We start from the raw sequence: 15,489 nt of genomic DNA on the forward strand, positions 1-15,489 counted from the left end.
AAGCTCATACAGCTACTTGCTGTCAGAACAAGGACTCACACCAAGGAAGCTGATGCCAGTGGCCATGCTGTTAAATGTTATGATAAACTCTCTTCTTAGATGTTTGCAGGATGCAGTGCTACTAAATACCAGCTGCTACCAAGCACTTCCCTTCAGCACTGAGAGAGAGATGCTACTATACACTATCTATACAAACACTTGACACAGTGCCTAAAACATGGCAAGTAGTAAAAAAGTGATCATTGTGCTGTTCTCCTGTTGACTTAGTTATTACTAAGCTAAAGAAGTGCGAACATAATCATCTGATGAGATGATGTATATGTTTTAAATATATATATAGCCTTGGAACTCACTCACTGGTAAAGTTTAGTGATTGGTTTCAGTGATAGCTGAAAAGAATGATTTTCTTTGGGGAAAAACAAAACCGGTAGGAAATTAATTGTAATGATAGATGCACAACGTCATGAATACATTAAAATCCAGTGAAAGGAGGGATAAATAGTGAGCAAATAAATTACAAAGTCCTTGCAAGAAACAAAGAAAAGCTAGAGAAAAAGAAATACAAAGTTGTTTTTCTTTCTGATGTATTAATGTAGTCCACCTGGGGGAAATTTTCGTGATCTGATTCCACAAGAAGGTGTCTTCTGAAGTGTGCTTGTATCACTGCTGATATCTGTCGCCCCAGCCCACCCTGCTGAACTCATGGCTTGCTCTCAGGTTCTGGGTAGTACCATTGTGCATAGCTTTAAATTTAGCTGCTTCTCAGCTGTCCCTGTCCCCTGATATTCTTTGTGGCTCTGAATTCCTCCTAGCAATAGAACACCTTCCAATACTGGAAGGAAAGGAGCATGAGAAACTCCAAATGCTAAGTAAGAAGAACAGGTGAACTAAAGCAGGAGTCTGAAACATGGGAGGAAAGTGCCTCTGAAAAGCATGGCTGCACATATGTTTGCTAGCATGGCTGCACATATGTTTGCTAGCATGGCTGTACATATGTTTATTAGCACAGCTAAGTCTGAAATGCTCAATAACCAGCTTATTTTCTTCAATTGAATTAGTTGTTCAGGCACAGGCAGTATATTCCTAAATCCAGTATGCTAGCTGACTTTAGACACAAGACCCAGGAAGTTAACAATGCAGAAGGTTGGGATCATGCTTTCCATTAGAACATGACTCAACCTTATGCAAGTGTTTCTTTTGCTTTTGCTTTTGCTTTTCCACATCAAATACCAAAGGATGTGCTGATACTTGTAATACATTCTTGTATTTTCTGTTGCCTTGTACCGAAGTTTTAAGAAGTTATGCTGGATGTGTAACATCAATCAATTTGTATTCATAGAAGTCTTTAATCAAATAGCTATCAAGTCACTGCTCTGAGCATGTCTCTGTATTTGTATTAAATAGGCCACCTGTCAAGGTTTGTAACAAAATACATAGTGCTTAATGTGTTAGTTTCTTTTTTTTTTTCCTGTGATAGCTGTTGTCATGGAAACCTGAAGAATAAAATGTCATGGTTCTCTGCACTTTAAGTTTGGAATTTCCTTAGAGGAAGAGAGAGTGGTTAATAAGACAGGGAAGAGATGGAACCAAGGATGGAAGTGACTGTTTCTGTTTCTACTACATAGCAGTCTTCATTTTTATTACAGTAAAAGGTAATATACATTATTTATTGCTAGACCCTACAATATATCTCTTCCAAATACAGTGCCATTTAATAATCCTTATTACTCTGTTGGTTGGAGGGTTTCAAATTATATAAATAAATAAATAAACAAACAAATAAATAAATAAATAAATAAGCTTATAGAAAAGGAAAGATGTTCTTATCATGATTCTGGAGAGATTTGTAGCCAGTATATCTGCCCTTCTGGTTAATTTGAATACTCCCTCCTCAACTAATGTGAGATGCAGGGATGTATTTGTGGTGCAGGCTATACTGTGCAGTTCTCTGTGCTTCCCCCTCCGAACTTTAGTAAAGCAGACTACAAGGTGCAGCTGTCATTTTCTCACTCCAGCAGTAGGTCAGCAAATTCGTAACCTGTACACCATGGGGTGAGATTCAACACTGAGAGTAGGGAGGCAAAGACAATGGAAGAGACTGTCTAAGTCTCTGGGTTTCAACTATGCAAGAATCCTAATTTAACCTTTAATATCTTGTTATAAGAAATTCTTATTTTGTTTCTTTGCATTTTTGTTCAGTAAAGATTGAACTGATTTTCTACTGTCCATAAACCAAATGTCCCTGACTACTATTGCAGAGTCCAAATTCTACATAGTAAGAATGGGTTAAACCTGTATCCTGTTGTACTGGCTGGCTTTGTGTGTCAACATGAGACAAGGCAGAGTAATCAGAGTGGAAGGAGCTTTAATTGAGAAATTGAGCTTCCATGATATCCAACTGTAAGGCATTTTCTCACTTAGTGATCAATGGGGGAAGGCCCATCCCATTGTGGGTGGTGCCATGCCTGGGCTCGTGGTCCTGGGTTCTATAATAAAGCAGGCTGAGTAAGCAAGGGAAGCAAGCCAATAAGCACCTCCCCTCTATGGCCTCTGCATCAACTCCCACCTCCCAGATGCTGCCCTGTTTGAGTTCTTGTCCTGACTTCCTTCAGTGATGAACAGCAATGTTGAAATGTAAGCCAAATAAATCCTTTCCTTCCCCAACTTGCTGTTTGGTCATGGTGTTTTCAAAGCAGCAATAGAAACCTTAACAAACACACCTTCTGACCATAATGCTCCTTAACAACTACAACTCCCACTTTTTAAATTGGGCTTTTATTTTAAAATATTCTAGTAGTATAGAAATATAAAGATAAAGTTGATGAAGGGATGGGTGCTTCATGCTAATAAAAATCAGTTGGTCTCACAAAAATAAATAATAAAATGGTAAAAGTGACCTAATAAAAATAAGCATATTAAGATTTTGTGATTAAATTACTTGATAAGATTATAGAGAACAGTATGATAGATACAGAGGATTATGCATTGTGTATCAATTTGTATTTAAAAATTAGTGCTAATGCAGAAATGTTTCAAGTATATTTATATATCCATTAGGGAAGCAGATTTTTTTATAAAGCCCATGAATTATAATTTGGGAGTCTATTTTAAATAAAGATGGCCAATTCTGAGGGGAATTTAAAAAGGATAGGAATAAAAATTTTATGAAAATGTGGAATTATATGGACCCATTGAATATTGCCCAGAGTAGTGTGAGAGGAGCCGGTGTGATGGTAAGACCTGTGATTCAAGCACAGGACACCAGAGGTAGGAGTCTGCCGAAAGCTCAGGAACCACAATTTGAACATCTCTCCATGTAATCACAGCTATTTGATAGTAATGAAATGATAATTTTCAAATTTACTTGTTTTGCGTGTGAAACTGTAGAATTTCAGTAAAGAGGGAGACATACGTGAAGTTGAACAAAGAACATGTAATAGGAGGATTTCCTTCTTAGAAAGTGGAGATTAATTAGGAAGAAGTAGTTAAAGAATATAGAGGAAAGCCGGCACTTCTGAGAGAACACTTCCTCCAGGGAGAAAACTTAGCCGAGCCTCCCCACTTCTCACCCTCTGCCTGAGGCTGATGTGGGCACACTGCTAGAAAGAGTCTGCTGAGGTCCAGAGAACCCAGTGGATAAATGTGAAGAGATTTGTGCTTGAGTAGATACACAGAGACCACTCTTTGGAAATCATTGGCAAGGATGCTATGGAAATTCACTGGGAGGTGAGCGCCACTACCAAAGTCTTCTGACAAAAGAACTGCTAGCCAGGACAGAATCCTTTGGCTTCAGACTGTAGAAGGAAGACCAACACTGGATCTAAGCTGGAAAGATCCCTCTTGCCCTTGGGATCTCTCTAGCACCCTCTACTGGCAAGGCTGTGCACTGTGCATGCTGGCAAAGGACAGAAGATTAGAAGGTTCACATCTGGAACCAAAAGTAAAGACAGTGCAGACCCTAGCTTCTTACTGTTAACTGAAAGTATTAAGTGGCAGGCAGTAACTGTCAAGACTGTCTAGGAAACAAGAGAATAAGTGAGAATAAAGAAAACCCCAGAATCTAAGCGAGGAAGGGGTAGGCAATAGAGCACATGAGATACAAAATTGGAGGGACAGAAGAAGGGATGAACCCCGACAAAATATGCATGAAAATGCCATAAAGAACCCTGGTAACCTGCAAGAAAAATAGAGAAAAATTTAAAAATAAAATAAAGAGATAAGGCAAGGACCACAGACCGAATTTGGAATAGAAATGCAATAAACCGATAACCAACACAGTGTGGTACTTACGGTAAGCCACAATAGCTCAACCATAAAAGACTCCTCATGTTTTGGACTTAACCATTTCCCTGTCACTGAAATAATGGAGTGGAGATCGCCAGATGAGGTTATTCCTGTCTTGAGTTTCTCCATCACCCTGAATTCCTTTGCTTCTAGATATGCAAACAGAAGTGAATGAGAGAAATTCCTAAGAGTAGAGACAGTCTTATAACTGTTGTATTGAATGAACACTTGCTCACACTGAGCTGACCAGAATTCAGGCTCCTAGTTCTATAAGAATCTGAGAATGTGCCAGAGACAATGTAATATCGTCTTTGCTCCACTAGATTTTTTAAGTAATTTGTTCATTTTAAAGTTTTACCATGTCCAAATGTCCCAAATTCAGTTATTGTATATATAATTTAAAAATGATCATACTTACTGCATATATTGATATTCAGTAAATATTTAACTAGTAATTAGGAAGGCTGGAAGAGAAATCCATACATGTGCAGTTATCCTAAAGAGGATATGGTGAAAATAAAAGTATTCAATTTGTGGTTTATTCTGGGAACCAGAAAAGCCTATTTTTTGGTAGTTATCAAATTTACAGATTTTTAAAAAAATCATCTGTATGCCAGATAATGGTTGCCTTGCCACGAACCTTGTACTCTACATGTAGAAGCTTTGATATTGGTAAAGCCTAGCATGAATTTTCCACACATACTCTAACCCTTTGGTTCTTTAATTTGCAAAATTGAAGTGTTGCTAATCATACCATGGTCTTTGGTTACTGTGAAGATTCCACAGCAACAACATGAACAGTAGAAATATTAGGAGTATTGCGGCACATGCTTTGTTGCAGGCACAGCAATGAGTGCTTTGCATAGAGAGAAATATTTCAAGCATATAGAAAGCTTTCGTTTTTGTTAGTTCCCCACTTTCTACATGATCACAATAATAACTATTCCAATTCCTATTTCAGTCTGTCTTCCCTGAATTCCATGAAAATTAATTGAAATAATGCCCAACTATTTCCACATGGACAGCAATGTTAATATGCAAATGATATATAACACTACAACTATGAATATGTAGCACTTAATTTTAATTTGGTTAACTACATATATTATTGTTTCTTTGTTGGTAACCTGATAATCAGATGCTAAAGATGTTATTAGGAAGCATGTGGTTAAAGAAATAAAAACTTTTTTAATTCTACAAAAGAGTGATTAGGTCTTTATAAGCTTCTGTATGTTATGAATAATAAAATGATTATGAAAGTCATGAGTGATTTCACTTCCCAAAGTAACCACCATTTTTCTGTCTAAAGTGAATTAGGGTTAGGATTGGAATCTGATTTTTTTTTCTCTTTATGATGAATATCTTTGTAGTTTGTGTACTTCATATACATCATAAATTTTGAGTGATAGAAATTACACACATTATTATCCAGTATAGTTTATGTATGCAATCACATCACTAATGAGGGACTTAATTGTTTTCACCAATAATTTCAATTTAAAATATCTCTAAGATAAGCCATTGCATATAGTCATGATTAATTCATCAGAATAAATTTCTGTAAATGAAACTACTGATTCATAATTTATGCAAAATTTTAAAGCCACCTGAAAATTGTTTTGCAGAAATCATGTACTGATCTTTCCTTCTCTTGAGGATATTTGAAAATAACCAATGAGCAGAGCAACCTAGGTTCCTCTTTTCTGCTTGGACTTAGAACTGTGGCAGATTCTTTGCAGAAAACCTCCCTGTGTGTGTGCTGGAGTGGACTGGCAAATGTATAAGCAGAAGAGAAATCCCTGCAGATACCAAAGGCATGGTGTCATTTTTTACTGGAGACTCGATTAAACACAAGTGTAGACACCTCCCTCCTCTCCTCAGTACCCTTGAAAAAGGTCAGTTTGCACTCAAGTCCTTGGGGAGAAGTGTCATGGCACTAAATAAAAAACGATAAGCACAGATAGGTTTTCCTAGGAGTCTTTTATCTGCTAGGGAGATGTAACCTGTAGGCTTCAGTAAATCTGCTTGCTAATAATATTAATGAAATCAATGAGTCAAGTATTGTGTTTTATGGTATTATATTTATTCTATGAAAGCATTATAAGTTATAATGCTTTTGAAATCATAATACAATCTTCTTAGCCTGCTTTCAATCTATGACAAAATTCATTTTAAAAAACACTATTGAATCTGCTTTCATTTTAATCTTGAAGAAAATTGAATTACAGTGACAGAATAAATTCAAGCATAAAGTACGTCCCCAGCAAAGTTTAGGGTTTTTTTTTTCTTTTGTTTTGTTTTTTACCTTAATTTATAGAGGTTTGTGAGCCCTCATGTCATATGTCTGTAATCTCATTCCAGCACTCAGAAAGGCTGAGGCAGGAGAATACTGCATTGGACATCACTCTGTTCTGACTCTATGTAGTGAGTCTAAAAAATATAAACAAAAATCAGATGATTTGGTCTATTAGATTGGAAATTTACAAAATATTAGATACTAAAGAATCTCTGGATTATGGAAAATAATATTAATCTACCATTTAAAGACTTGTTTATGCAATTTTCTTGTGTTAAAGCTACACATAATCACCATCCCCTTTGGTACTTCATACTTTTAATTTTCAGTTTATATTGGCTGACTTTGAATTGGAATTAATGATATTTGTCAAAATCATACCAGTTACTCTCTTCTTTGAAATTTAGAGTAGGAGACAGAATGACTTTTTAAAAAACTTTTAGGTACCCCGCACACAAAGAACTATAGGTAACCGAGTAGGATATGTGGTTTTCCCCAGGAAGAGCACACCAATTGGTTGTCCAGTGCCAGGTGGTCAGCCCTGAAAACATACATACAAGAAACATTATACAGACTCAACAGGTTATATTTAGGAATATATACATATTTATGCATGGACACATGTATACATATATAAGTATGTATGCATGCAGTAACAATAAGAAAAGAGATTATGAATTTGAAGAAAAGCCTGGAGAGGTATATGGGAGGGCTTGAAGAAGTGAAAGGGAATGGAGAAATGCTGTATTTATAATCTCAAAAATGAAAGAAAAAATAACCTTTTGGGTAATGCCCTGCTCTCCTCTCTCTTTCCTTTCACTCTATGGCCTGTTTGAGCTTTAATTTCTTCTAGGGGAAGCCTTCAAAAGCAACTCATGAATAAACATTTGCTGATAACTCTTTAAGATCCTGATAATGGAATTCCTAAGTGAATTAAGGGAGATAACCAAGGTAGAATATTTAGAGTTGTCCCTGGCTTTTTGCTCTCCAAAGATGTTAGCTAGTGATATTCTGAAGTGATTGGGATTCAAATGTCACACAAAACAAAAGGCATTTGTGACCTTCTGTGCTGAGAGCATGTTCTACAACAACTATACATTCAAATTTGAGACATTGGCCCTAATCTTTGTTCTAAGAGTGTAACAAACACTAATGGTATTACAAAAGTTCATTTGACACTTCTAAGTATATTCTCTCATTTATTGGATGAAGCTCTGTGGCTTTGGGGGTTTGTGTGCACATGCATATACTCACACATGTGCCTGAAACATGTTTAAGGTTTATTTTTATTATTTTTAATGATGTATATGTGAATTATGAATGTAAGTCTATGCACAGTGTGCAGGTGCCAGAAGCATCAGATGCCATGGACCTGGACTTATAGGCACTTGTGAGTCTCCTGGGAACTGAACTCCATTCTTTTGTAACAGCACTTCACACTCCTTTTCTATTTCACTTAAACTTCCAGGCATTATGTATTTTATTAAATTTGTTTATTTTACATCCTGACTACAGTTTTTCCTCAAGCCTCTCCTCCCATTTCTTCCTTGCACCTCTCCCCCTCATCCACTCCTCCTTTGTTTCTGTCCAGAAAGGGGCAGGCCTCCCATGAGTATCAACAAAACATGGCATAGCAAGGTGCTGTAGGACTAAGCTCCCCCCTTTTTATTCAGGCTAAGCAAGGCAACCCAGTATGAGGAATAATTTTCTAAAAGCCAGCCAAAGTGTTAGGGACAGCCTCTGCTCCCACTTTTAGGAGCAGACATTATGTATTTTTTTATATTTTATTTTATTATTATTATTATTATTATTATTATTTATTATTATATTTGTGTTTTAATTTTACACATCAGCCATGGGTTACCCTGTCCTCCCCCCTCCTGCCCCCACCCCCACCTTCCCCCATCCCCTCCCCTCCTTTCCCATCTCCTCCAGGGCAAAGACTCCCCTGGGGATTCATTTAAACCTGGTGGATTCAGTACAGGCAGGTCCTGTCACCTCCTTCTAGGCTGAGCAAAGTGTCCCTGTGTAAGCCCCAGGTTCCAATCAGCCAGCTCATGCACTAAGGACAGGTCCTGTTCCCACAGCCTGGATGCCTCCCAAATAGTTCAAGCTATTCAATTGTTTCACTTATCCAGAGGGCCTGATCCAGCTGGGGGCTCCACAGCCTTTGGTTCATAATTCATGTGCTTCCATTCATTTGGCTATTTGTCCCTGTGCTTTTTCCAATCTTGGTCTCAACAATTCACGCTCTTACAGTCCCTCCTCTTTCTCGACAATTGGAATCCTGGAGCTCCACCTGGGGCCTGGCTGAGGATCTCTGCATCCACTTCCATGAGTTATTGGATGAGAGTTCCAGCTCAACAGTTAAGGTGTTTGGCTATCTGATCACCGGACTAGGTTAGATCAGGCTTTCTCTCCACCATTGCCAGCAGTCTACAGAGGATGTATCATTGTGGATTTCAAGGGACCTCTCCAGCACTCTGCCTATTCCTGTTCTCATGTGGTCATCATTTATCATGGTCTGTTATTCCTTGTTCTCCCTTTCTGTTCTTGATCCAGCTGGGATCTCATGCTCCCCTAAGCTTTCTTTCCCTCAAACCTTGCCCTTCATCACTCCCACTGTCATCCAGGTTGTTCATGTAGATCTCATCCATTTCTCAGTCATTGGGTGATCCCTGTGTCTTTCCTAGGGTCCCGTTTTCTAGGTAGCCTCCCTGGAGCAGACATTATATTTTAATCATGTTATTTTCCTCCCTCAGCTTCTACCACATTCTATCCTCCTCCTTACCCAACCCACTGCTGAGACATCTATGCTCACACTTTGAATCCATTCATTCCCTTCTAAAGATTCTAACTGGTGACAATGGAATTCAGTGCCAAAATTTTCCACATAGATGCACATGAAGTTTCCTTTCACCTCCTCCTTTCATTTTTCTGATCAATTAAAGAAAACCTGCAACTTGAGAAGTGGTAATGAATTCTGTGAAAATTGAAAAATAAAATAATATAACAAGGAAAGAGATTTCCCTGTGCTCCAGGGCATGAATGTCATTGATTATTTAATACTAACTCAGGCTTCATTTTAATCTCGAAGCTTGTTTGGCATTATATTATTGCATTTTATACACTATATATAATCAGTTTAGATATGAGAAAATTGAAGACAAGTTCCTCCTTATATTTAGATTATGTTTTGATAAAGACCAGATATAGTTATCTATAATATTTAAGCAATTACTAAAACAGTCAGAAGATGCCAAAGAACTTTATTTAAAACCAAAGTGAACCTTAAGGAAACACTTGCACTTCCTTGGATCTGCTGTGTATTAAAGTGGAAATAAGTATCAATGATTTAGGTTAGTATTAACATTTATAAGTAAAAGAAATTAATTTTTATTATTTCCTCAAACCTATAAAAGGTGAAACAATAACAAAAGTCATATAATATCATGATTGTTCAGAAGACAAAAAAGTGAAAAGGCTGTTTTGGATTTCATAGGGGTTGGGTTTGTTCTCCAGGACATGGTGGAAATGTAAACACAGGATACAGGTTCCCCTTAGCCTGACTTGGCCAATACAAATTCTAAAGCAGTGAGCATGTCAGTCTAGTGTATTTGTTCCACCCCTGGCCTTGGGCTATAGGGCCCTAAGGAGGTGGTGCTTCCTGCCATTGTATGTGACCTCTAAAAGGGGGAGGGGAAGGGTCACAGGCCCCTTCTCCCTGCCTCTGACTATGAGGCGGATTTGCTCTTGGTCAGAAAAGAGGATGACTTCAGTTGTCTACTCAGTTCTGTATTCATGAGTGTATTTCCTCCATTTATATCTTAATAAATCCCTATTACCCATTAAATAGACTCATGTGGATTGATTTTATTAAGTGGCTCCCAACATGGGGCACAAACCGAGGACCCTGAGATTTAAGAGTCTCATGCTCTACTGACTGAGCTAGCTGAGAAAATGGACATCTACCTCTTGAAGAGGAAAATTAGTATGCCTTGATTTTGGTGTAATTATAGTCACATCTGCACCTGTGTCCAGTAGTCCTTCAAGGACAGTGTTATTAATTTGCAGTTTAAGGTTTGGGCTTTGTTCATTTATGGAAGCCTGCCAAAAATATTCATTTTATGGTGTTTTTTGGATTTTTTTTTATTAATCTATCAAAGTTGTTGTATCATCCAGTGTCATACCATTTTTTACATTAGGTACTGGGTTATTTAATAATCCTTGAGGAATTTCCTCTACAATGATTGGAAATGTTTGGACCACGTTTGATTTAGGGGCCTGTAAGAGGCTCCTGAGGAGGTTCCCTCTCCTTTTTAGAGGTCACATACAATGACAGGAAGCACACCTCCTTTGGGCCCTATAGCCCAAGGTCATGGGCAGAGCAAATACCACTATAGTTCAGCTTCAATGCATAGTGACAGCCCAGCTTTGAGTTTGATTTTTTTTCTTGTTTCAGAGATGCTTCTGCAGGGTATTGGTAAAAAACAGAACAGAACATCCTATTATTTTTAATACACCCTTTTAAAAGCTAGGTGGTTTTAAAACCACACTATTCCATAGTTGGTGTTGAAATTTCTTTGATTTTGCTATTTTATCTGTTGTTGCATTAAATTCCTGGTGAGATGCTAGATAATAACCATCATAAAGATATATTCTTTTGTCTGTTGGTGTGACTACATTTCTAGAATAGCTGATATATACTGGCTTATAAATGGGCCCTGTGGAGATTCCTAAGGTCTTGGATAACTTCTATTGACAAATCAAACAAAAAAGAAAGTTAATAAATTTCTGGAAGGATTGACCCCACAAAAGAAAGTCATAAGTGCTAGCTACTGATGAAGTTATGCTGTTTTGTTGAGTTGGATTGATGTATAACTTTGCCCAGTATTGAAAACTATGTCTTGTGCTGATATGGACAGCCAAAACTCTAGGACCTTAGATTAAGACCTCAGTTATACAGACACACAATCAGAAGCCCCAGCCTGTCCTTTTCTTATTGTAAAGATATTCTACTCATGTTAGAATTTCTTTAAGTTTGGAATGGATTATCTGGGTGTACACATGTAGAACTACAAAGGGATATAAGAGATAAAAGAGTTTTCATTCTTTTCACAGTAGCAAATGGTCTCAATCCTGGTGTAGCCATCAGCTCCCTGCCATACCTGAGCCACAAAGGCTAACACCACAAGGCTCATTAGACTGTGAACATGTCCAGATACCCTGCAGCATCCCAGGTTTACTTCAAGAAGTTTCCACTGTATTCTTGTTTACTTTTTTCTCTGTGTTCCTAAAGACTAAGACACATGAGTGACACAGACACTGTTTTATTTCTCAAATGCAAACACTGTTTTCTTCCTGATAGTTTACACTCTTTGTGGGGCACAGATGGGTATTCTATTAACTCTGTACTTAGCTCTGTCACATAGGTGTTTACCATCTGTTTTTGCCCAGAGGTGCATCTGAAATTTGACCTGTTACAATATACTTTTACACAGTGCAGGCTCTTTGTACTGTGGATTTTGAATGAAGTCTGAAAAGTCAGAGGAAATGATGGTAGAAGGGAAGTCTCTCCCTCATGGGTAAAACAGTTTCTATATTAATTCTAGTCCAGTGTTTGAGCTTTCTGCTTAGGAAGCAGATGGGAAAATAGGAACACACATTCTTCTTTTATCTTTACTACATCTCATTATTCTTTTTTCCCCACATTTTGTTTATTTGCTTTATCAACTGATAGACATTTTAGTACTATTATTATTATTAATTTTCTAATTTAATTTTACATATCAGCCACAGATTCTCCTGTCTTCCCCCTCCCTTTGCCTCCCCCAATCCATCCCCCATTCCCATCTCCTCTAGGACAAGAACTTCCCTGGGGATTCAGCTCATCCTGGTAGATTCAGTTGAGGCAGGCCCAGTTCCCTTTTCCCTTCACCCAGGCTGAGCAAAGTGTCCCAGTATAGACCCCAGGCTCTAAAAAGCCAGCTCATGCACTAAGGACAGGTCCCAGTCCCACTGCCTGGGGGCTGCCCAAACACTTCAATCTAATCAACTGTCTCTCTTATCCAGAGGGCCTGATTCAGTTGGGGGCCCCTCATCTATTGGTTCATAGTTCATGTGTTTCCACTAGTTTGGCTATTTGTCCATGTGCTTTTTCCAAACATGGTCTCAATATCTCTCAATCTCTTGAAACTGAGAAGCTTTTGTAGAGCAAAGGACATGGTCAACAAGACAAAGCAACATCCTACAGAATGGGAAAAGATCTACACCAACCCCACATCTGACAGCAGACTGATATCCAGAATATATAAAGAACTCAAGAAATTAGACATCAAAATGCCCAACAGTCCAATTAAGAAATGGGATATAGAGCTCAATAGAGAATTCTTAACAGAGGAAGCTCAAATGGCTGAAAGACATTTAAGGAATTGTTCAACATCCCTAATCATTAGGGAAATGCAAACCAAAATGACTCTGAGATACCACCTTACACCTGTCAGAATGGCTAAGATCAAAGACACTGAAGACTGCTTATGTTGGAGACGATGTGGAGCAAGGGGAACTCTCCTTCACTGTTGGTGGGAATGTAAGCTTGTAAAGCCACTTTGGAAATCAACATGGCACTTTCTTAGAAAATTGGGGATTAATCTCCCCCAAGACCACTCTTGGGTATATTCCTCAAAAAATGCTCAATCATACCACAAGGGCACATGCTCAGCTATGTCCATAGCAGTATTATTTGTAATAGCCAGAACCTGGAAACAACCTAGATGCCCTTAAACTGAAGAATGGATAAATAAAATGTGGTACATATACACAATGGAGTACTATTCAGCAGAGAAAAACAATGACATCATGAGGTTTGCAGGCAAATGGATGGATCTAGAAAAAGTCATCCTGAGTAAGGTAACCCAGACTCAGAAAGACAAACATGGTATGTACTCACTCATAGGAGGATACTAGATGTAAAACAAAGGATTACTAGATGGCTACTCACAACTCCAGGAAGGCTGCCTAGTAAAGATAACCCTAAGAAAGACACAGGGAACACCCAATGACAGAAAATTGGATGAGATCTACATGAGCAAACTGGACATGAGGAGGGGGTAATGAAGGGCAAGGTTTGGGAGAAAGAGAGCTTAGAGGAGCAGGAGATCCCAGCTGGATCAAGAACAGAGAGGGAGAACAAGGGAAGAGAGACCATGATAAATGAAGACCCCATGGGAATAGAAAGAAGCAAAGTGCTAGAGAGGTCTCCAGAAATCCCCAAAGATACCTTCACAATAGACTATTGGCAATGGTTGAGAGAAAGCCCTAACTGACCTACTCTGGTGATTGGATGGCCCAAACCCTAACTGTCCTGGTGGAACTCTCATCCAATGACTGATGGAAGCAGATGCAGAGATCCATGGCCAGGCCCCAGGTGGAGCTCCAAGAATCCAATCAGCAAGAAAGAGGAGGGATTATATGAGGGGGAGATGTTGAGACCATCTTATTGTTCTTAAGACATTTTTTTTTCCATTTAAAAATATTCACAAGTACCCCAGTCAGTGAAGTATTTACTAAGAAAGCCTAGGTACTTGAATTCGATCCCTAGAATACACTTGAACAAATAAAGGAAGCAAGCAAACAACAGTACTACCAAATAGACTTAGTGAAGAGCACCTGCAATCCCAATTCTGGAGACAGGCAGTTTTAAGGGGCTCACAGCCCCCATCTTGGACTACTTAGCGAGTTTCAGGCACCTGAGACACTCTACCTGAGAATAAGAGAAAAACTTTGAGGAGTGACACCTGAGGTTGTCTTCTAGCATCCACATGCACATGACTGTGCACACACATGCACACATTGTTCACAAGGGAAAATCTAAGGGCTTCCTTGGTTTGTTTTCTAGATACAAAATAACAACAAAAAACAGAATCCTGTTTCTCTCCAAATATTTTCTCTATAATCACAATGCTGAATTGTACACTCTGTTACTAGTCTTCTATTTATGTTTCTACAGTACTTTCTCTCTGTACATATACTTTAGACATTTTCCTTCATTTAAAAATATAAATAATATATCAAATTTCACTTTCATTTCTACCCCAAATAAGAGACATTTTCGTGCATGTGGAGCTTTATTTTGACACTATTCTTCCTTCCTTTCCTCCCTCTGCCTTTGTTGTTCTATACTTTGTTTTAGCCTTTCTGCTTTATCTTGCTTTTATTTCTTTTTTCACTCCTATGTTCTTGCTGCAATAAAATTCTTTCTTCAAGTGTAGTTCATTTATTTAAAAACTTGTTAGTTTTGTTGACATTGTTGGGGCAATGTTATAAATAAAGCAAGATCCCCACTATCACATAGCTAATACAAATGTGCAGACAATGCACACCAATAAATATGTGGTATATTAGGTATTAAAACATTCGAGTTCAAAGTAGAAATATTTGAGTGGAAGATTGTGTGTGTGCTGTGTTACTTTATAAGTTAGTCAAAAAAGTCTTATGAGATGAAAATAGAGCAGAAGTGAATGGGAAATGAGAAAGTGAGATCTAAAAATGTCCTGGAAGACAAAATTCTAGGAAAACAAAGGAACAAATATTGCAATCTCTAGTTGAAGATGTTTTTGGAGTATCCAAGGAACACAAGAAAGCCAGGGACATGAAGACAGTATTGGAGATTACCAATGAATGAGTAAATAATGCTGTAGCAAGGAGTGGGAAGACACTATAGGACTTCTTACCTTGATTTTGATTCAAATAAAATAAGGAACTATTTGAGATCGAGTAAGGCTTAACCCTTCCTGAGGTGGGCACTTATCTGTGCACAGATTATTTTGGTGGATGGCTAAGGCCACACTGTCCTGCAAGATAGGATGAAGGTAAGGCAGAAGTCATGGCTCCTGTGATGCCAGGTGCCT

Source organism: Onychomys torridus, chromosome 1 (assembly GCF_903995425.1).
Source record: "Onychomys torridus chromosome 1, mOncTor1.1, whole genome shotgun sequence".
In the NCBI taxonomy this organism is placed as follows: domain Eukaryota; kingdom Metazoa; phylum Chordata; class Mammalia; order Rodentia; family Cricetidae; genus Onychomys; species Onychomys torridus.